Source organism: Coturnix japonica, chromosome 14, assembly GCF_054131305.1.
Source record: "Coturnix japonica strain WE chromosome 14, WE-NBRP24, whole genome shotgun sequence".
NCBI lineage: Eukaryota > Metazoa > Chordata > Aves > Galliformes > Phasianidae > Coturnix > Coturnix japonica.
In genome coordinates this window covers 3,295,607-3,317,390 of record NC_140676.1, presented here as the reverse complement: position 1 = coordinate 3,317,390, position 21,784 = coordinate 3,295,607, and the positions used below count along the sequence as shown (strand labels likewise).

At 46.3% G+C, this 21,784-nt stretch overlaps 1 protein-coding gene and 1 long non-coding RNA gene across 3 annotated transcripts in view; one reads left to right on the top strand and one right to left on the bottom strand.

Moving 5' to 3' along the window:
• Positions 1 to 21,784, bottom strand: part of IGF1R (insulin like growth factor 1 receptor) — a 137,870-nt gene that overhangs the window by 78,323 nt on the left and 37,763 nt on the right. The gene's annotated exons all lie outside the window — the stretch shown is intronic.
• Positions 20,283 to 20,921, top strand: LOC116653914 (uncharacterized). The gene is made up of 2 exons (XR_004308546.2): positions 20,283 to 20,379; positions 20,789 to 20,921. It is a non-coding gene; the product is annotated as an uncharacterized LOC116653914 (long non-coding RNA).

Here is a 21,784-nt window from a genome sequence, read left to right as displayed (position 1 = left end):
ACTGCCTTCATTTTGAGAGCTGCAAGTACAACAAAGGATAGTGATTTACAAAAGCAAGGGGGAATGCACTTTCCCATCCTCACATCCGTCTGATACCCTGTTCTGAAACCTGCATCAGTGAGCAGCTCTGCAGCCCTAAGGACTTGCAGCATTTCAAGATGACTGACCTAAAAACAAATCGAAGCATGTAACTGAAGGACCTGATTGCTCTTAACGTGAACTCTGCTTGCTCTCATCCTAAACACCACAAACTGTGAGCACCTTGCTGCACTCATTCCTCTTATTCCTCCTTATTCACCAGAGCACAAGACCTTACTGCAAAACTGTTTCAACTTGAACTGAGCATTAGTACAATGCGTGGAGACAATCCTGGAAACTTTCAGGGCCCTTCCAAGCCCGAATTAAATCCCTACAATAACAACAAGCACAAGGCATTATCTCTACTACAGGCACACTGAGCAGAACCAGGCGGTGACAGAAGCCACGTGTGTTCTCAAGTATTAGGGGCAGCAGGTGCTTCACTCTGGGAGTTTCTAAAAAAGTTTAAGATCAAGAATTAAAACTTTCTATGACCATGGAAACAGATTGCTTTTATATTAGACATTAACAAGATGGAAAAGGCTGGCACATTCAATATTACCTATTTTTGATTCTGGGGAAGAGATAAGCTCATGGAACCTATTATTTCCCATATTTTGATCTTAGGTACGCAATATTAATGCAACCAGAAAGTTAGATCACACTGCTGCTCTTGCACCCAAAATACACAGAAAGAAACGAGTATAAAATAAAGAGGGTGGTGCACTTAAAAACAAGCACTGCATGAATAAAAATTACCTAAGAGCCACCTTCGCCCTTTTGGTATTTTCAAGTAAATTCTAAAAGGATTTGGAGAGTTAAAGATATGGACCAGAAGAGAGATAACAGATGGCAGTGGAAGGAAAACAGCATGTAATAATTTGATACAGTACATTCAGTACTCCCATACACTAGGAGAAAGCCAGAGAACTTCTACATGCGTGTTGCTTGGTTCCCAATTTATGAACAGCAGCATCATTAAGGGCTCTGCATATAATATATAGTTTTCTATCAGCATATCATATTTAGTTTTCTATCTGCTGGCCTCCATTTCTGCACCAAGAAGCAAACAGCCAGGATCCCATCACCCAGTCTGCATCTGGGGAGTTGAAACGTGAAGATACCCTGCATCCAAACAACCAGGCCACTGACGAACACAGAGACAGGCAAAGCTGTTAACCATCATCTGTGTGTTTGGACTGGGGAGGAAGGAGACAAAGGAGACAAGACAGCCATAAGCTTTTGGTGAAAACAAAATTCATTTATTTTTAAACAGAACTGCTTCAAGATCGTGCTGCAGGAGAAAATACCTAAACAGTACTGAACAGCTATGCGAACTGTCCCATCCAAGGTTGCTGCACTGCCTTTTCCACGAGTCCCCTCCATGGAGTTTAGTCTTCCCATGGAGTCAGACTGCTCAAATCACGATAAGCAGCCCACCCCTGGCCATGAGACGTCAAACCCCCAGTACAGCACACAGCTACAACAATGTAAGAAGGACAACCTGCAAGGTTATCGCAGACAGGGCCAGTTTAACCCAAACAGGTCACTCCCAATGGTGAGCAATTACAATTCTGATCCATTTTTTTCCCATGGAGAACATGGGGGCACAGAAGCCTTAACAAGCAAAACAAAACAAAAAATGGACAACAGAACCATAAGAGCAACTGCAACCTGGTCTGTACCGTAGTTATGACCACTCACAAAAACATCTAAGTATTTCCAGGGTCACTTCCAAAAGCCCTCCAGATTAGCTGGTACCATATAAGCTACATATATCTATAGATAGAGAGATAACTGCCTGTCTACAAGGAGCCTGTAAGCACAATGATAGTCAGTCCTCACTTGTATTTTGGTTCTGTTTGACCAGTTGCACCCACACAGGCAATGCTGGCTAAAAACTACAGCTGTGCAGAAAGCCCATAAAGGAGAAGAGTTAATTTGTAATTACCTCCAAGGCACAGATTCCAGCACAAGGGACATTTTTTGCTTCGGTATTCTAATTTACTTTCAAAAACATGTTCAAGTTGCTGACAATTAAAAGATGTGTGCAGTGGCTTAGAAACAGCTAGAACCCTGAACAACCAGTAATGATACCATACAGCAACATGTTATTTATCAGCCCAGCTGCTGAAACACAGATGCAAAATTCCTGCTCCAAACATACATGAGGGTAAATGGGTGTCATGCAGAAGGTTCTGTGCTACAGCAGGTTGGTGAGATGAGCGGTAATGCAAATAAAATGTTCTTTATGGTCATAATACCAAGCTGGGCTGGAAGCATTGCAGTAAGGGTGTATGCTGCAGGGGGTAAAAACACATGAAGATCACAGCAGTGTTTTAACATAAAATGCAGGCAAGATTCACTAAGAGGATCTTTTTTCCTAAATGGGTGAACTGACAACTGCGTGCAAGGCAGTAGTTTGCACACAATTTAAATGAGGTCAGAGTTCCACAGATGGACACAGAGCTCAGCTCACAGCCAGCCCCAGCCCACGCCATGCGCTGTCTGACAGGGAGCAGGCCATGAGCCCACCACACACACTCATTTTCAATCTTATGCTTAAGTTCCTCACATGGAAATCACCTAGTGAGCACAGAACAGAGGATTAGCTCATATTAGATTGGAAAGAAAGATTAGAAAATCCGGGATTTCCCCCATCTCCTTTGAGCATTCTTTTAGACTACCATGGCCAACAAACGAATCTAATTTCAAGGAAAGATAACCACAAAATGAAGTATACATTTTCCACATAACTAAAATATACAACAATTGTTTGTCTAATGGAATATTAATATGAAAAATATGAAAAATACGAAAAAAAACCTAAGAGGTATTTTCCTTTTTTGTTTCAGCTCAGTGTCTCTAAATAGCTCACAAAACCCCCAAAGAACATGCCTGAAACTGCAGAGCAACCAACACAACCCTCCCCACTTCCCTTCCCAAATTGTGGTCCCTAATGTGCAATGAGGTGGAGTTCAGAGAAGCAGAAAGGAGAGCTATTAGCAGAGTGCTCTGAACTGGAGGGCAACCACGGAGCCCTGCCTGGAGCTAATTCTCTCCAGCTCTGCACTGTAAGTGCATCCACCTGCCATCGGCACAGTTCTGCGTCTGCTTACTTAACCCTGGCAGGAAGAGCTCGCTTACGCGGTGCAAGATGAGCTCTTTCCTACACTTTCTTCAAGAGTTTTATAAAACTGGCGCAGTGACAGGCCTTGTACATTTCCAAATATTAAAAATAGCAAGGCAAGAATTTACAAGCTGTGGTATTGCTGAGGACAACTCACAGAGCATCTACCTCCCAAACTGCATTTTTGTTGGCTTTTTTCAAGCCGGGTCCACAAGAGATCTCAAGTTCAAGCAGCAAGAATATCCGTCCCCACAACTTACCCTGGATAAGCCAGCAGACCTTTAAAATACCTAAGTAGCTTATTAGTTGAGCACCCCAGCAACGTAAGAGATACAGAAGCACAGAGAGAAAGAAAGTCCAGAGGGAAGATCCATGCAGAAGAGGTGTCCTAAGCACATCAATGCCTTCACTGCTTTTAGGAAACTTAAGTGAAAATTAGACCCCCAAAACTCCCAAAACACCTACAGCAGGACTTCAGAGATGCCTGTGAGTCACTCCAGGGTCATACAAAACACATCTGTAGCCTGCACTTGAGTGGAACTTATGTGTTGATCTGGCTGACCCTCCAAAAAAGATGTAAATATGACCACATGCAAAGCTGGGGTGGAGAGACAGTCATGTATTTGTCTGATCCTACCACACAAAAGCTTTCTGACCATCCAAGGTTCCAGCTTATCAACTCCTGTGCCCATATTATGCCACAAGTACTTCATTCCTCATATGAAAACTCACTTTTGCACAATACTCCGTTATTTGCACAATGTCCATAAAAAAAAATAATGTAACCTTCAGAACTCTTTTGGAGCAACCTGAAGTTATGTTCCAGTTCCCTTTAGCCACTCTTTCACGGCCCACAAGCCTCCCAAGTCATCTGAGCTTATTCATTCTCAAGAGCCATGGGTCTGTTTTAGTGGGTGTAAGTTGCAAAGAGGCCCTTCACTACAATTCCAAAAAGGATTTAGGTCTTTGGGAATGAGATTACTTTGTTCTATATCTTTAAAGTACACAGCTGCTCACTTCTGGAAGAAGCCAGAAGCGTGTGCCCAGAATCTGCTCCAAGGAGCATCTTACCTGCCTGGCTTCACTATTTGGAGCTGCTGTTTGGAGCTGCTCAACATTCATTTCCACATGGTGAAATGCCCACCATTTTCACAATTCTAAAATACTTTTTAACCAGAAAAAAAAGCAAGATGAATCTGCTCCCCTCTCACCAACAATTCATTCCCCTCAAAGGACCACATAAAAAAACTGGAAATTAGCTTCCCTCACCATACTTCCCAACCTTTTCATCAGTTTCCCATATCCGGCCAAAGAAGCCTTTTAAGGAGTTCTTCTGAAGTCACAAGCCAGCTTTGAGATCCCACCGCTACTGACGTCTTCCCTGTTGAAAAACCCATCCACCCTACACATATCACACATACCATGGAAGTTATCATGCACTCAGCACAATGTTAAGTGGATGAAATCTTAGCAAGTCAGATGATCAAAACAGCAACTTTTTTTTTGAAATAACAATACAGAGGGTTTTTGTTGTTTGTTTTTGCAGCAGTGTGCACTACCCTTCACCTTAATGATCATCAGAACAGAACACGGGGCTGTTCAGGATGTACATCAGCATATCCATCTTACCAGTATCTGGCATCAATACAGTCACTCTCCCACAGCCAACAAACCAATGCAGCAGGGGACATGACTTACAAAGGCTGCCATCTTGGCTAGACAGATAAACTCACAGGTGAGCTTTTCCAGTCCATTTCCATACCTCTGCAGTTCTCATGAGAGCACTTGCTTAAAAACAAGCAAACAAGAAGTGCTTTTTGTAGTAAAAATGACTATTCTAAGACTTAGACGGGAAGAACAACTACTAATGCTGCATCTTTGCTAGGCCAAGCACAGTACTGCAAGAAGGCAGCACATACCTGACCAGATTCACGCTCTCAAGAACTTCATGAGATCATTGGCTTAGTGAGCTTAACTGAGGAGACATCTTTGATTTCAGAACGTGTGCTCTCTCATGGACCCAGACTGGATTTTATTTGTTTTTTAACTGAATTTGGGGGGTAAGTGGTTTGTGAGTCACCATCAGCAGCCTCACTGCTTGTAAATAACATTGAGCATATCCACACACAAAAAAAGTTTAACTTGCATGTCAAATTAAAAGGGGATACAGCACCAGCTTTAGAAAACTTACTGTTGGTAATTAGGTTTGAGGTCCTAAACAGCCTCCACTGTTACAGCTCAAACAAGAAGCTTTAACTGAGTTGTCCATCTCTTTCAGTTCCTGTTTTGATAGAGGCTCAATTATGCTCAAGACAATGGCCTGTCTCTTCATTTTGCTGTGAATAGGAAGCAAGGCTGCCATTGTCACCCGCTTCAATGCAGTTACAACAAAGCGGTCTGAAGTGCCCAAAATAATGGGCTACCTAGAGTAGCTGCTGGGAGGATGGAGGGGACTAAGTGCTGCAGTCCCCTTGCCTATCCCTTCCCGTGCCCCAGACTACTGCACCATTTGTTGCTGTGTTTTAAGTAAGCACAACCAGGAGCCCTGTCCTTCCTAGCGTGCTGGGTAGGTGCCTGGGGGGAGGGCAGGGGAGGGAATGTGGGAAGGTGGAAGGTAAGTAAATCACATAGCAGACTACAGAGAAAGGAATGAATGCATTTTGTTCTTAAAAAATAGCACGGGATATTATTAAAATACAGCATCAGTCACTCTAGGACAGTGAGGTGTGAATGAAATCTGGCCCCAGCAGGTTTGGAGCAGAAATCCACTCCTCCCCTTCTGGTGCCTCATTCATAAATGGCTGCTGAAGAGCTCCAGCTGCAGCCGCCCCAGCACATCTGCTGGCAGCCAGAGGCAGCAGCCCGGCCTGTCTTTGGGCTCAGGACCTGCTGGCCAGCGCTGCTTCTCTCTCCCAGTGCTGCTCACTCTGGAGCTGGGGACCGTGGCAGATTTGCTTACTGTGAGTGCCGGAGGATTCTGCAGGCCGGGCTGCTGCTGCCAGCCCCTCTCAAAGGCCACTTTTGTGCTCCTCGTGCTGAGGAGACCCTGTGGATGGAGCGTGCACAGAAACACACATGGGGCAGAAGAACCAAACAGGACGGGACTGCAGGAAGAAATCAGCACCTCCAATTCTGCCTGCTTAGATGAGAAGTTTTTCCCTGCTAACATGAACGTATAGCTCGATCTGTTGGCTCCCATCATTGTTTTCATGCTATGTGCAGTTCAGATTTCCTTCACTACATTTTAATTAGGCAGAATAAAACTCAAGCATGGCTTAACAACATCAGTGTGAATAAATCCCCAGCTGTAGTGTTTGCACTTACAAAGGCAACTTCCAAAATGTTATAAAAGGAAAAATTGAACTGGACAATGTGCTTATTAGCAGCAAGAAAGATACAGGGAAGAGGGTGAAGAGTCCGCCTGTGATGCTCTGTGTTTGCAGATATCCCAATGCAATATGAGGTATGAGAAAGACCCTCTCCTCACAAAAATGTCTTCTTTTGAAATAAGCTTTGTCAAAAACTTGGGTATTTATCCAAAACCTGAGAAACTGATAGTATCTGGTAGAGGGGCCAAGGCCTGACCGAGGACTTGTTTCATTACCAGACAATAAAGTGACTGATTGTAACTGTCACCATCAGCGCGAGTTCCCCATTTCTGACTCTCCTGCTAAACAAACCTCAATTCCTGCTGAACAATGACCAATTCTCCAGCTGAACAATAAATCAGGAAGTTCAAATCCACTTCTTACAAAGTGATTTAATAAAAGACTTATTTTACAGCCAACTTCCCAAGATAAGTAACGCGCACAAGAAAGCGGTTCCTTATTCCCAAGTTAGAATAACTGGACAATGCAAAAGATGACAAATAATTCTCTTCCATTCTCCTCAACATCCGAAGGGGCCCACAGCCAACAGCGTGCAATTGAGAGCAGCTCACAGGCAGGAAAAGAAAGCCTGCCCTGCTCTCATTTGTTCATTTTTACACTAAGAAAGGAAGGATCATATTCACACTATAGGAAAAATAACCCACGTGCATTGCAGAACTGACCCCAAATGCCAGCTATGTCTTATCACTGGAGCTATTCTCTCTCTAGACCAGAGTGAGAGGGGGGAAAAAAGGCCCTGAATAAAAACAAATTGAAACTTACAGACAGATTAAAGGAGCAGATAATTCAGTGGTATTTGACACAATCCTGCTCGCCCATCAGAATGCCCACAGAAGGCTGGGAGATGATGCAAGATCCTCTGCAGTGAACCATCAGCTCTCACACATCTCAGGAGAAAACCAAGTTTCCAAACTGTGGCAATTATTGCCACATCTGACCCACCCAGATGTGCCCGTCTACCAAAACAAAGCAGTAAGACATTAATGCTCAGTCCAAAAATAAAGTATATCTTAATCAGCAGCATCTCATTAAAAAAGTTACTCAGAAAATAAAGGAAATGTGCCCCTACCCCACCCACACCACTTCTCAGGTTCCAGTCCTGCCATTCCACAGCCCTGAAGACAGCATTTCCCCACAGGCGTGCCCTCTGAAAACAGGCATAACATTATCAAACAGACCACAGCCGGCAGCTCTTCCCAGAATAACTCTTGGTAAAATATTTCAACAATTGCTTGTGTAAGTCTGAAGTGTATTTGCTGGAACAAGTCCCACGAGCATGTGCTGAAAGCCATTTGGAGCTGCTGTCCCCCCAGGTGTGATCACCAGGGCAGATCCCAGGCTCCAGTGATGGTGGGAGCCAGAAGCTCCGCAGGAGAAGGTTTCTGTTGTCTGTGAGCATGGCTGCCATTCACATTTCTGGAACAGTTTCCATTACAGAACAGGCAGAAGATTCTTGGACCAGAATCGTAGTTGTGAACTCCTGTGTACATCACCTTCACCTTGGGCAGCTTTTCGGCAAGGAGGTAGAAAACACACCTGATCTGCTGGGCAGAACACATTCTCTCTTCAGTGCACCTAAACTGTATGAGAACAGGAGACCAATGGAGGGACAGTGCCTGTTTAGCACCTTGTTGATTTTCTTTAACCTGTGTGCCTGCCCCAAAATCAGCATTCTGGTACCAGATGCTGGAAGCCTTCAGACAGCCTTCAAGGTGTATGAAACATGTGCAGACCGCAAAGAGTTCTGCAGTGTGGGATCACCCTTTGAACCTCTGCAGTATCCCATTCCCTTCAGTACCAGAAGCGTATCAAGCCTTTTTGACGCACCACGAAAACAAGTGAACACATTTGTCTTTATAAATCATAGCTCTTCTTCTCCTTATATTTTCTATATAGAAAACAAGACAATTAATTACAATCTGAAAACAGCCTTTGCTGTCACCATTTCAATCCTCAGCACTGCCCACCAGCACAGAGACCCAATTTTGTCCTGCTGGTCCAAAGAACACCCACCCCACAGGTACCCAAAGAGCACGAGCCAGCACTGCACAGCTCCCTTATGGCCTCCAGTGCAAGACACAGGACCTGCAAACTGCAGGTACGCACATCTGCTAAGAAGAAACACAGTCTCAAAACTCAACAATTCACCAAGACCAAAGACAACCCTTCATAACTTGTTCACCACGAACCAGAAAGTGGGGAGGAGCTTCCATTTGGAATTCATTACAAATATTAACTCTGCACCCAACCATGAAGCCCACGTACTTCTTATTTTTCGGTATTTACTTTTGCCATGGGAGTCAGCTGGAAGCTCACTACCCAGGCAGAGCACGGGCTCATGACAAGTGGAACAGCTTTTATACTTTCCTCTTCCACTTAAACACCATTATGTTACTTTCTTGCAACTTCAATGTGATCAAAGTCCGTACAAAAGAGCAAAACAAAATGATACAAAGAAACTTGGAACTCCAGATGCTGGCAAAACAGAGTCATTTAGCTTTCATCGCAGATCGCTTTGTCCAGAAAGTAACCACTACAAATCACATTATGCTCATCTTGGCAGGAAAAAGGAAAAGATACAAAAAGAATAGCAGAGTAAAGCAGTTTCCATCTCCCACAAAAATAAGAGCAGGCTATTTCCGCTAGCAAAGATATGGCAACTAAGGACAGAAACAAAGCATTATCTATTCCAGCTGTACTGATAGCAAATAGTAGCATCAGAAGGCATGTGATTAGGAGCCAGGCTCCTCTGCAAAACACTGGACTGAGTTGATGCATAACTCAAGCCAGCACCCACTGGTGACTGAGTGCCCCCACCCAGCCCAGCAGCCACGTGGGCACTGCTGCTCCTGCACCTCCCATCTACACACTGCCCTGTCAGTCCACTCATCACCACCATTTTCACCTTATACTGATGAATGAGACTGCGGGCATCATCTGATGAGGAAATACCTGTGTGTGGCTCAGTGAAACGTCCCCGTACTTTCCACAGCTATAACTGGAACAGAGAAGCAGGACACCTTACAGAGCCCGTGCTTGTTTGCCTATGGAAAGAACCGGTGCCAACTGAGGTCGGTTCTCACTCTCCCGTAGCACCCAACTGCTATCAACAGCCTATTCACTGCTTTCAAGCGTCACGCACTCTTAAAGCACTTGCTCAAGACAAACATTCGTGTATCAGGTTCTTTTGATGGACGTTCTCAAGTAAATGATTTTCCTGCGTGTGTGACGATGAGAGGCCAAACAACGGCAGTGGAACTGGCTTCCTCTTTATCACTCTCAAGGAGCTGCTTCATGCATTCACCTGCCAACTCTCAGATCCGTTTTTTATGCTTCTGGATTCCTATAGGAACCCCACAGCATCCCTTCTCATTTGTTCTCTTTCAACAAAGTCTTACTTCCCAACTCCCTTGTACCACCTGCTCCCCGGGGCCCAGAGCATCAGCTTTGTGCTAACAGCCATCAACGTGGAAAAGCTCAACAGGGCTCAAAACCTGTTTTCCCATTTGGCTGGAGAGTTACCAGACGCGTACAATAGTTTTTATGATCATCATAAATCAGTTTTCCCCCAACCTGTCAGCTCCAACAAGAGTGTGTGCGAGGGAGGGAGGGGAAGCTTCCCCAAACTCATTTGGGCGCAGTGTTGAGCTGCCTTAATTGGAAGCCGCTTTTCCCTTCAAAACACTCACGCCTACTCAGCAAACCATAACCACAGCTGACTCAGAGGAGGAGGACAGGCTCCTCAGCTTTTCTTCCTGCTTGAGAGAAAAACAAGAGGGCACAGCACCGCTGCCTCCCTCCCTCCCTCCTTCCAGGCACAGCCAGCTCCAGCGGAGCCAGGAGGAACCTCGCTCGGGGACGCGAGCGGTGACAAAATCTCTGCTCTCACAGTAAACAAGCGTCCTCAGAGCAAGTGTGGGGAGCTGCGGGTTTATGAAGCCGGACGGAAAGCCAAACGGCGTGTCATTCCTCTTCCCACACACATACAAAGGGCAGGAACAGGCCACCCTCGCCTTCCCCCTCGAGGTGCCTCATGCCGACACGCTGCTGGGCTGCGGCGGCAGCGCCTGGAGCGGCTCACAGCGCACACGGGGCCCCATCGCTGCTTGTAAAGCGCTCGCTCCATCTCCTCGGCGTGTTGTTTTGCTTCCCCGCTTCTGTTGCTGCTGTTTGTTTTCAGGACTGGGAGTACAGGAACGGGCAGTCTGCTCTAACCACACCCTAGATTGAAAAAAACATATATGTATGCATAAACACGGGCTGATCTGCATACATGAGCTGTGCTGAAAAACACCGCCTTGGCATAGAAACGCCCTCCACCTCTGCAAGGGGAAGCAGCACCTCGGCGCCGGGCTGCTGCGGGAGCGAGGATCCTGCCCTGCGGATCCTGCCCTGCGGCTGCGAGGTGGCACCGGGCAGACACTGCAGGCAGCGCCCACACCTCCATGTGCACGAAGCTCCGACGTCTCAACAAAGTGCAACGAAGGTAAAAGTTACACAAACACGGCACAGGAGCCTTTAGTCCCAGCAGGCATCGGACTCTCAGCCAGGGGCGTTATTACTTTCTAAGGAATTCAGCCTGCAGTTCCTCGGTTCCTGCAGATGAGGTGTTTCCCCCGTTCCAGATTTCATATTCTCCTCAGATGAGCACTCTGCATTTAAGAAAGGGGAAAGTGGAAGTGCAGAGTAACAGCAGCAGACACCTCGTGCTGCTGAAGCAAGCAAAGCGAGGGGCAGTTCCTGCAGACTTTGCCTCATTCCTCCCTCCCATCCCCCCACACAACTGCAGACCAAAGTACATAAACATCTCCAGGTGTTTCTTTAATTATTGATTGGACTCAGGAAAACCGACTCGCCAAGCTCTGCAGCTCCTTCACATTGCGCTTGTTCCTCATGCTGGGCATGGATACTCACTGCTATGCTGGATGTGGGGCACACAGAGCTTCCAATGAACACTCACTTCTGACATACCTCCACCTGCAGTCAGTACTAAGATAGTTCTGGAAAGTCACTAGAATTTGTTTTCTAGCACTTTTAAGCATTAAAAGCCACCTAACAAACACAAACGCAGCAGAAGCACACTACTCCCATGTGCATGGGGTGCAAACCCATTCCAGTCCCACTCCTAAAAAGATCCCAAGAACCGCTGATAAATGTGCTGTCGCTACTCACACCTACGCTCAGCTCACAGCACAGAGCAGGGCGAGCAGCACAGCCCCTATGCAGGGGTCCCAGAAGGACATGGACACAAATGGTGATTTTGCCCCCCAGAACACAACACAGCACAGCCAGGTTATGGTAGGACGCCCTCTGGGTCAGGTGCTTTGGCACCATTTCAGCAACACGAGGTTGTCTGTTAGCAGCAATGCAGCAGCTTAAGGATATTCTTCCAAATTCATAAACCCAGAACAATTCTGAATCAAAAGCGAAACAAGTGGGCACCCTCACACTAAGTCTATCTCACCATATGTAGCTTTATTTCCACAACTTATTCCTGCACTCCTCGAACATCTCTCCAATTCTGAACAGAGCAGCACTCCCCTTTAAATGACAGTCGATGCTGTCAGCATTTACTGACACTATTTCTTTGCCCCCCAATATCTTTCCTAAATCACACCTTGTAAATTCAGGGATTCACACCAAGGCTGCATGGAACCCCCTGCACCTCTAAGTCTTTCTCAGCCCTCTTCCCATCACTGCATAAAACAGATCTCAGCTTGTACACCACTTTCCCCAGCTTCAGAAGTACCAAAACCTTTAGAGTTACACCTGGGAAACCCCCGGCACAGCACAGAGCTGTGTGTGCTATGAAAAGGTTACTGAAGTGTCTCCAGTAAAGTGATGTGAAAGGGATGTCCTGAAACTTCAGGGTTTGCACCAAACAGCCCTTAAGGAACAAAATGACTGAGAAGCCTCTACCCAGGAAGAGGCAGCCCTGGTTTCCCTGAATCTGAATGCTTAAGATAGGAGGAGCTGCTGGAGTTACTCTGACCTCAGTGATACTGCTGTGCTCTATCTATGCGTCTCGGTGAGCAGCTGCCTGCAGCTGCTGGGTGATGCCAGGATGATAAAGCACAGTTTCAGTTCCCCCAAAATGAATGCAACACTACCAGGAAAAATGAGCTCATGTAACTGACAGATCCGTACCCACTGCCCTCCTCTTCTGACTGCACCCTCACCACAGGCGCCTACCAGCGAAGCCCTGGATGGAGCATCAACAGTGAGAGAGAACAGTGTCATCACCAGGTAATAGAAGAGCTGTCAGGGCTTTCAGTTCTGCAAATCAAAGCTTCACACATCAAGTCCTCAGATTGCCCCACAATTAAATGCTCAGAAGGGGATAAACCCAAGCCGGCAGCTCCCCACAAACATAAATACACAGCGCTTCACCAGGACACTCCTTCACAGCAGAGAAGAACCCAGGTGCCCAGTGCAGCAGATCCCCATCCCACCCAGCACAACGCTGTGCAGCCGGGCTCAGGCAGGCACTGCAGGTTATGTGCCATCAGTAAGATGGGCACAGCTCCATGTGCCACTGAGCCTGGGAAGTTCAGGTGTTTGAGCTGGTGAGAAAAACTTCCATTTTAATAATGGCAATGCTTGCAATTTTTTTTTATTTTGTGACTTCCAATGAAAACAAAACACTCCATAAAACAATTCCTTTGAACACAGGAACAATCAAGACTTGGCAATACAAAGTGACTGCTAATATGAAAGAGCTTATTATACAACTGTTATTCAAAGGGAAGAGTTATAATTTTTAATTATTTCCTGCAGTGGGTTATGTTAAGGATGTAGCTAAGTGTCTGCCTTTCCTCCATCTGCACACACGATCACAATATACTTCATCTGTAAAGTAAACCAACGCCTGTGAGCACCTCATATTCCGAGCAGGTCAGCAGCCCCACTGCCAGAGATGGGGTTATTTTCACCCCACCGAGGGGGAAGCTCTGATCACAGATGACTGGAGAACCTTCCAAGTGTAAACGAGAATCCAGAAACCCCAAGAGCTAGAGAAGTACAGGGTGAATGGCTATTTCCATATCTCCCAGTAACACAAGACAGCCAAGAGAGCACACTTTAACATGACTATTTTCCACTGCATGTATTTCAGAGGTCTGTTCCTGCCCTACAGCTCATATGAACACCTCAGTTCAGTACTGCACAGCAGGAGCAATGCAGAACCGCCTCCAGCACAGCGACAGAACACAACGTGGAGGTGACAAAAGCCACCAGGTCCACCTCCATGTGTCACCGCCAGCTGTTCTGCAATGAGCTCTAATGGCACCCAGCAAGGCTAGAGGTGTTAACGGACCTCTAGGATCGTAGCTGCACCTCCTGGACTCCATTCATCCCAGTGTGACCTTTTGGCAGAATGAGGTGCAGATCTTCTGCATGCCCAGGGAGCAAACAAAAACCAAGGCAAGAAGATAAATGCAAAAGGGTTATATTCATCTCATGCATTAACTTCTCACAAAGCCTCTTACAGGCTGTTCATATAGCAACTACAATTCACCCTCTGACCTTAACTCCTAGCAACACATGCGATGCTCCTTACTATAAGATATTACAGCACTGAATGGCAGTGCTGTGATACGTACTGTTGTTTGTAATTCCTCTCATACTTCTCACCAATTTCCACAATCAAAATTAAATTAAAATGCATTTTGTATTTGTTTTTTTTCTGTTCTTTTTTTTTCCCTAAACCACTTTCTTTCCCCACACCTTTCAGTACAATCAGGCAGCTCCCCACACACATCCCAGTAAGTTACATTTCTCTGTTCCACTCTTCAGTTGCAAAAGCATCACAAGTGCTGCTGGGCTGGGGCTGATCCCTCCAGGGATGAGGGCAGTAACTGACCCTTTCTGATTCAAATAGGAAACGTTCAGATCAGGGTATGCAGCTCCACCGCTTTGCTTCTTCTCTTACTTTCTAAGTCAACAAAACTAAAAGCAAATGGACAGTGACCCTCCTACAATAGCAGCACTTATGAGGTTTGCAGCCCAGCACCAGCTCCAAGCTTAAGTTCTGGCCAACTGACTAAGAGAGAGCTAAAGAAATTTATTTTTACAGTGAAACATCAAGATAAAATGTTCTGGTTTGAACTCACGCTTTTATCAGAAACACGAGAAAAAGCAAACAGTGCTTTTGCAGAATAAAACCATCCCTAAGCACCGCCAGCAATCCACCAACAACAGCTATATCTGTTTTGATACACAAGCACTGAGGATGCGGATGCAGCCCTGCACCCAGCACAGTGGGCACGAGCAGCACCAGTTCTACATGGAAGGGAGCAGCAGCTGCCCCATCCTCACACACACGTGGATGCCTTTCCCACAGAAAGCACAGGGCGCAGCTTCATTCCAGGATTATTTTCTATTTCCAGGTAGCAAAGCTGCCCCCGAACAAACTGCACTATTTCACAGCTATCTATAGCACACAGCAGGCGAGTCATTTTAATCCCAAATCCTCTTCCCCCTTCATTATCCCCCAAAACTGACACCAGCAGCTTTCAGAAAAATCATCTGGCTGCGAACCCTCGATGTCACACAGATAACGCTCAGCCAGGAGTGCCTGCGCCTGGTCCAGGGCCGCCCTCACATGCCTGGATCCCAGCAGCAACCCTGAAAGACAAATAAGGTGTGGGCAGATCTGCTGCCAAGCACAGTATCCATCACTTGCTCCACGTCCCTAAACCCTACTCACAAAACAACCTCACAGAGACCAACGTGTACGTAAGAACATAAATCAATTCACACAACCACCCGCTAATTTAAGATATTCTGCTCCTATTAAAACATTCAAGCCTGTTAATCTATAAAAATGACTGCAGCCATTTCAGCTCAAAGCATCTTTCTGCAGCAAATCTTGGTAAAGTCGACACCTTCCCCTCCTACAGTCAACACTTCATGGCGTGAGATTTTATTTTTTAATGACTCTTCTATTTAATAAGATTTTTACAAGTGAAGGGTGCTCCGAGGCTGAGACCCCCAGGACAGAGCTGATGTTGCTTATACTCTTGTTCCTCACCTTGCAGCACACCCTGCATGCACGTTTTGCTGACCAGCCAGTGCCGTTCTCACACAGCTCAACAATCCTATTCCCCTGTATCAAATATGGAGATTTGAAAGCAAGAATTGAACTTCACATCACAAGTTCTCCCAGTCCCGCTGAGCAGCTGGTACAAACACAGCACTGCTGTGCAAACAGGGGGACAGAGACCACAATGACAGAGCACACACACACACACCCCACACTGCATTGTCTGCAGGGGCACAACAGCATCACAATCCCCATCAGCCCCAACGTGCGCTGATAAATGCACGGATGATAAGGGGGATCAAGTCTGCTGAAAGATTACTGCAAGTTTCAACTCTTCCTTTTTCTGCATTCCTCAAAATCTCAGAAAAAAACCAAACAATTACGACTGAGATGAATACCTCCACCTCTATAACTGCTCCTTCTCAGCAGTACTTGCAGCAGCTCCTGGCACACAGAGGGCAGATGGAGCAACGTTGTGTGTACAGAGACTGCATTTAGATAACAACAGCACGAGGCTGGATCACTTTCTCCATTTAAAAATCATTTCCAGGCTCTTAGGTTACAATCAGAACAACTCCAAAAGAAGTGGTTTTGTTGGTTTTGTTCAGCTGGAACAACACGAGCACACTCAGACAGGCACTCTCCGTATGCTGGTCACGAAAGGATCTAACATGTGGGTATACACGTACAAGTCTGAGAAATCCATTCACAAGAATTGAAGATTTGTAGTGAAAATCGCGCTTTGGCTCATCAAATTGATTTGTATGAAATGCAGATCATCTTTTTCCTCATCTTTCAGAAGAGGTTTGAGTACATTCTATGGCACACCTGCCCTGCAAGTACTGAGATTACAGTCTGAGCTCTGCAAGCCCTCCTCACAAGCAGGGCATCAATGGATGAGGCAAGAGAACCTTCACTCGTTGTGTAAAGAAGACAAGGAACCTTGGCTGATGTTTTCAGTCTTCTGGAAGTTCCCACCCTCTGCGACAAGCAGCTGTTTCATCTCCCATTGCTTTAATAAGGACACACTTCCTCAGGCTGCACGCAGAGGCCCTATTTCATATCAGTTTAAACATGACCATGACATTCTTGTCCCTCAATGCCTCCACAGGAAATCGGAGCAATCTGCTGAACGCATTCCTCCTGCTTCCCTCCTCCTCCAGATGAGCCCTGCCGTATTTATGTGTATTTACAGGAGATGCAGGATCCCAAGGGCGTGGAAGGTGCAGGTGATGGCACAGTGCTGCAGAGCAAAGCAAGGGCAGCAGATCTGTGCCTTGATGAAGCCCGACGCTCCAACTATTCCACCGGCTCTTGAGAGGAGGAGACTGGCACAGGAGCAGCAGAAAACAGCTGGGAAACAGCAAAGCCCTGACAGGCACAGGATGCAGACAGACAGCAGCTAACTGCATTTACTGAAGTGACTTTGGCTCTGGCCTTGATTGTGCCATATCATAGTCTGGTTGGTTTCCCAATGCCAGGCAGCCAAGGCACAGGAGGAACAAAGCCCTGCTGCACCTCCTCCTGCCTGCCCAAAAACTCTCTTCCAAGCCAGGTAAGGGAGAAGCCACCTCAGAGGGCTGAAAATTCCATTCATTGGTGGTCAACCCTCATTTCTACAGTGTCTGTGGAGAAACAGTATCTGTGCCTGGCTGCAGGAGCTGCATACAGGTAACCCAAGACAGCGTTCAGCCCCTGGAGGGTCTCTGCTGTAGCTCTTACCCTCTCACCAACCCACCTATGTGACCCTTTCAATGTAATCTCCGGGTTCAGATGTTGCAGGACGCCTCCAGCTTCACTCGATAAGTGATGACTAGTTTGTAAAGAAGTGGTCAGATTATGACAAAACACAGCAATGAGAACCATACCTCGCACAATTCAGTGACTTGCTATGTAAGAGTTTTGCCTTGGACAGTGCAAATTTAGAAATGTCCTGTCTACAACAGCCTGTGCTTGGCAAGCATTATCAAGGAGATTACTTCTCAACTGCTTTTCAGTAACAGCAGCATTTTTATTACACTCATCTCCTACTTGTGCCTGATGTCCTAGCTAAATTTAACCCACTAATCCTTACACACCTGAGACACGCTGCAGTGGCTAACGCTATCACCCTCCTAACTTAAACAGGAACGCAAGCTACCAAGTAAGATTACTCAGATTAAGTGATTGACTTGAGGTCACAGGAAGCACACTGTCTGGCCTCAATTGGAGCCTGGGCCGTCTGATAATTTTTTGAAGCAACTCCCTCATTCTTATTTGCACAGTTCATTTATTTATATGCCATCCATTATTCTGCAACGAGCTATAGACAGATTTAGCTCTTCATCTGCTTTCATGTGAGTGTCCTCCAACCCTCTGGGCATCCCCATTCCTCAAACGTTGCTCCAGGTTGGTGACAGTGACCTGCAGTGCTTTAATAAATCCAGGTGTAGGCTTCTCCCACGGTCTGATGCGATTTGATGGCTGCACTCAATGACCTTGAAGGTCTTTTCTAACCTAAACCATTCTATGATCCTACGCACCAGCCTCCAGTCCTGAGCTGGAACCAGACTGCACAGGTTTCCTGTGAGCCACTGCAGGTTTAGGGTCTAGGGCTGGCTCTGTCCCTATTGTTGTATGTTAATAGCATTACAATATCTGCTCAAGCAGTCCCAAAGATGCAGTAAGTAGCTGCAGACCCAGTGTCTGTGGTCTGTCTTCCAAATAGAGGTTCTAAAGAAAATGGCTATATTTACACATGAGGCACCTATTCCTCATCATCTCGTGTTTGTTCCCCCCTTCCTCCCTCTCCAGACAAAGCAACAACACTACAGGAAAAATCAGTCCCTGAGTTGCACCAAATTGTCACCTGCAAAACAACATTCCAAGCGCTTCTGAGACACTGTGATCTTTGCTGGATTAAGAAAACAGACTGGACAAAGCAATGAAGTAATGACAGCTCCAGAAATCACCAAAGATCCTTATACGTTCTCATCCTATTATTCGTTCCTCTTTCACTTCTCACAGAACTCTACACACACGTCTTAAGATTTGATTAAAAAACCACCACCCTGGTTTTATGTTTGTGGTTGCTATGGATGCAGTGCTCTGTTCTAGTCAAATGCTCACAGTGCAGCTGTGAGCAACCTGCACATCGTAACATGGAGAGCTACTGGAAATCTGCATCCTTGTGTGTAAGGGAAGCAGGAACCACACAGACATCCAGCCCTCCGTACTATGAAAAGCCTATGGCTCACCTGCAACACATTATGCCCATGCAGATACTCTCGGCACAGAATTCAAAGCACGAGAAAGGAAGGAGTATGTTTTAATACTAGAAATTCGAGAGTACAATACTCCTCCACACAGCTTTAATTCAGATCTGCCGGAACAAGCAAAGAAAAAACACAAACAGCTTTTCTCCTGCCTGATGCATCTTGGTCCAACGGCTTCCTGTTGATTTCTGTAGTTAAATGTTTGACCCTTGCCAGCAATGGAACCCAAAGTGAAAAGAACCACGGTTTGCCAAGTGAAGCAGAACCCACAAACAAGCGTCTCACACTGGCTACAGACTGTTTCCTCTGCAAAATATAAGAGGGAGAAAGGAAGGAAGCCATCCCGTGGCAAGTCTGTGTGCATTCTTGTGAAATCCATTATTTACAAAACAAAAAATAACGCACAGAAATCTATGAGTGCAGAGGAAGGCATGCAGCCAACCCCGCAAAGCCCAGCATGCGTTTATCACCTTATCTTCTTCTTCCACACACACAGATTCACTCCCCAGCAAGCCCAGTGCAGTAAGAGTCCGCTCAGCTTGCCTTGTAGGGCATTCCCACTGCCCAACACTGCCTACCCAGACAAAGCTGTCATAAGAAATATTTACCTTCTCAAAGCAAGGAAGATACAGTGTTTTTCCATGTGCATACACTGCTGAGTTGTACAAAGTCCACTGGAGAATAACATGCACTATTTATTATACCTAACACTGGGAATTCTGTAGCACTTACAAAAGACCATTACGATGCCATTAGAAAGATTTCATGTTCAGCTTTCTAGGCATCTTGGGCACACAGCCATAGCTACAATAATTATTATATTTATCACTATGTAAACTAACTTTAATGCTTCATTAAGATAGAGAAAAATGATACCAGCGAGGTCCCTGCAAGAACCAGCATCGTTTTGCTCAGTTATGTGTAGGTTTACTCTACACGGCAATGTACTGCAATGCCCACACTGGCTCAAGGAGGTTCTGCTGCGACAAGTCAACCTAGAGATGCACATTAACGAGGGCCCTGAGCTGCAGCACGTGGCCTGCAAAGACACTGGTAGCAAACCATGCATGTGATCAGCCCTTCTAGTCACAGCAGGTTAAACATGGGGCTGCTGGGCACAGCCCGTGGCTCCCCGCTATCTGCCTGCCCCACAGCCTCCAGGCACAGGCAGCTCTTGTTGTCAGTGCGAGGCTGGAATCAGAAGGATCCTTCTGACATGGAAAACTACTGAAGAGGGCTTCTACGTAAGCACGAACCTTGGAGAGATTCCAAGCATGCTGCTGTGACGCGGGGCTGATTGTTCGGAACTCTTTGGATTCATGGAGAAAAACAGTTGTAGGCAGAGCTCTGCTCTCCATGGAGTTGGTTGTAACCGGAGCTTTCAGCAGTGGCACTTCCTGACAAAAAAGCACTGCTTCATTCTCCATCTTTCTTCTCCTGGTGTGCTCGTTTTGCTGGTGGGTTTCCACAGCCCCTGGGCCCCAGGTAAGCAGCAGGGACAGACACCGACCCCAGGCAGGAAGCTGAACCCCTCACACAACTACTTCTTCTTTTATTACACTGATCAAGTAAAAAGAGAAGATAAAGAAAGAAATGACAATATACTGCCCAAAACAAAGTGATCGTCCCTTTGGAATTCCACATGATGAAAGGGAAGGTGATGGAAGCCAGTGATCAGAAGCGATGGTCTGAGCCACGCCAGCACCATCTCACTGTGCGCTCAGCATTGAGTCATACAATTTTTGTCAGCACCACGACCATGGGATACTGAATCTGCTTGGATTTACATTAATGGTTATGGCAGAGATGCTTATTGCTCCTGTTTTCAACCACCAAAAAAGCACATGCCCCAAAGGCCCAGCTCCTTTTTCTTCTCTTTTCCTTTTTTCAACAGGATTCATACCAAGGAGTCACTATCGAGCTTCTGAAGCAGAACACGAGCAGCCAGAAAGGCAGTAAGCACTGAGGCAATCTGCATTTATGGCCAGCAGAACGTGCTCTCAAAATAAAGCCAGTGTGGCAAAATACACAGAGAGAGCACCCAGACCCTCCTCACCGGTCACTGAAGTCACATCCCTACAGATAAGGGTCATTTAGGAAATACCGGCACAAGAGAGAAGGGGACCTGTGGCACACAGAACTGAGAGCAGACAGTTCTAAAGGGCAGGAAAACAGAGGGGTGACAGCACTGGGCTCCCAGCAGCTGCTCCCCCTGCACAGAGGCCCAGAGCAGCAGCAGCAAACCGATGCATTTGGGCCTCTCTTGCATTCCCTTACCCAAACCCCAAATGGTACTTTATAGTCAAATACTGTTATTTACTGAGGAATGCAAGGCCTAAAGAACAGGACCAAGATTCCACGAACATTCTTGCTTTCAATGCAGAATTAGAGCAGCAGCATTATGGGTATTTGTGCAGCCCCTCGGTAACAGAATCCAGCAGCACTTTGTCAGTCACACGGTAACAGAAACAGCCACAGCCGTGTGCTGTGTGGCAGGATGGAGCTTGGTGCAAACAACGTCCCCAGGAGCAGAACGGCTGCACCGCCGGCTGCAGGCATGGGAGACGTGCAAGAAAGCAAAGCACTCATCTCTAGTAAACAAGAAAAAGGTAAACACATTCAGGTCAGAGACAAATGGTTCTGTTCCAGGCTGACAGCAGCACTCAGCTCCAGCTTGTCATCTACTCAAGGATCAAAAATTCCACATCTCCGCTCTAAATCACGCTGTTTAGGTAAACTGCAACATTCCTAACTCCATGATGCCAATGCCACAACACTTCTTTCCCTGCTCCTTCGTTATCAGTAAGGGCACACAAGAAATACTGGAAGCTTCAGGAAATGCCTCACCATGATCCATATCTCCCCCAGCCCAGCAGCCCAGGGATGGGGA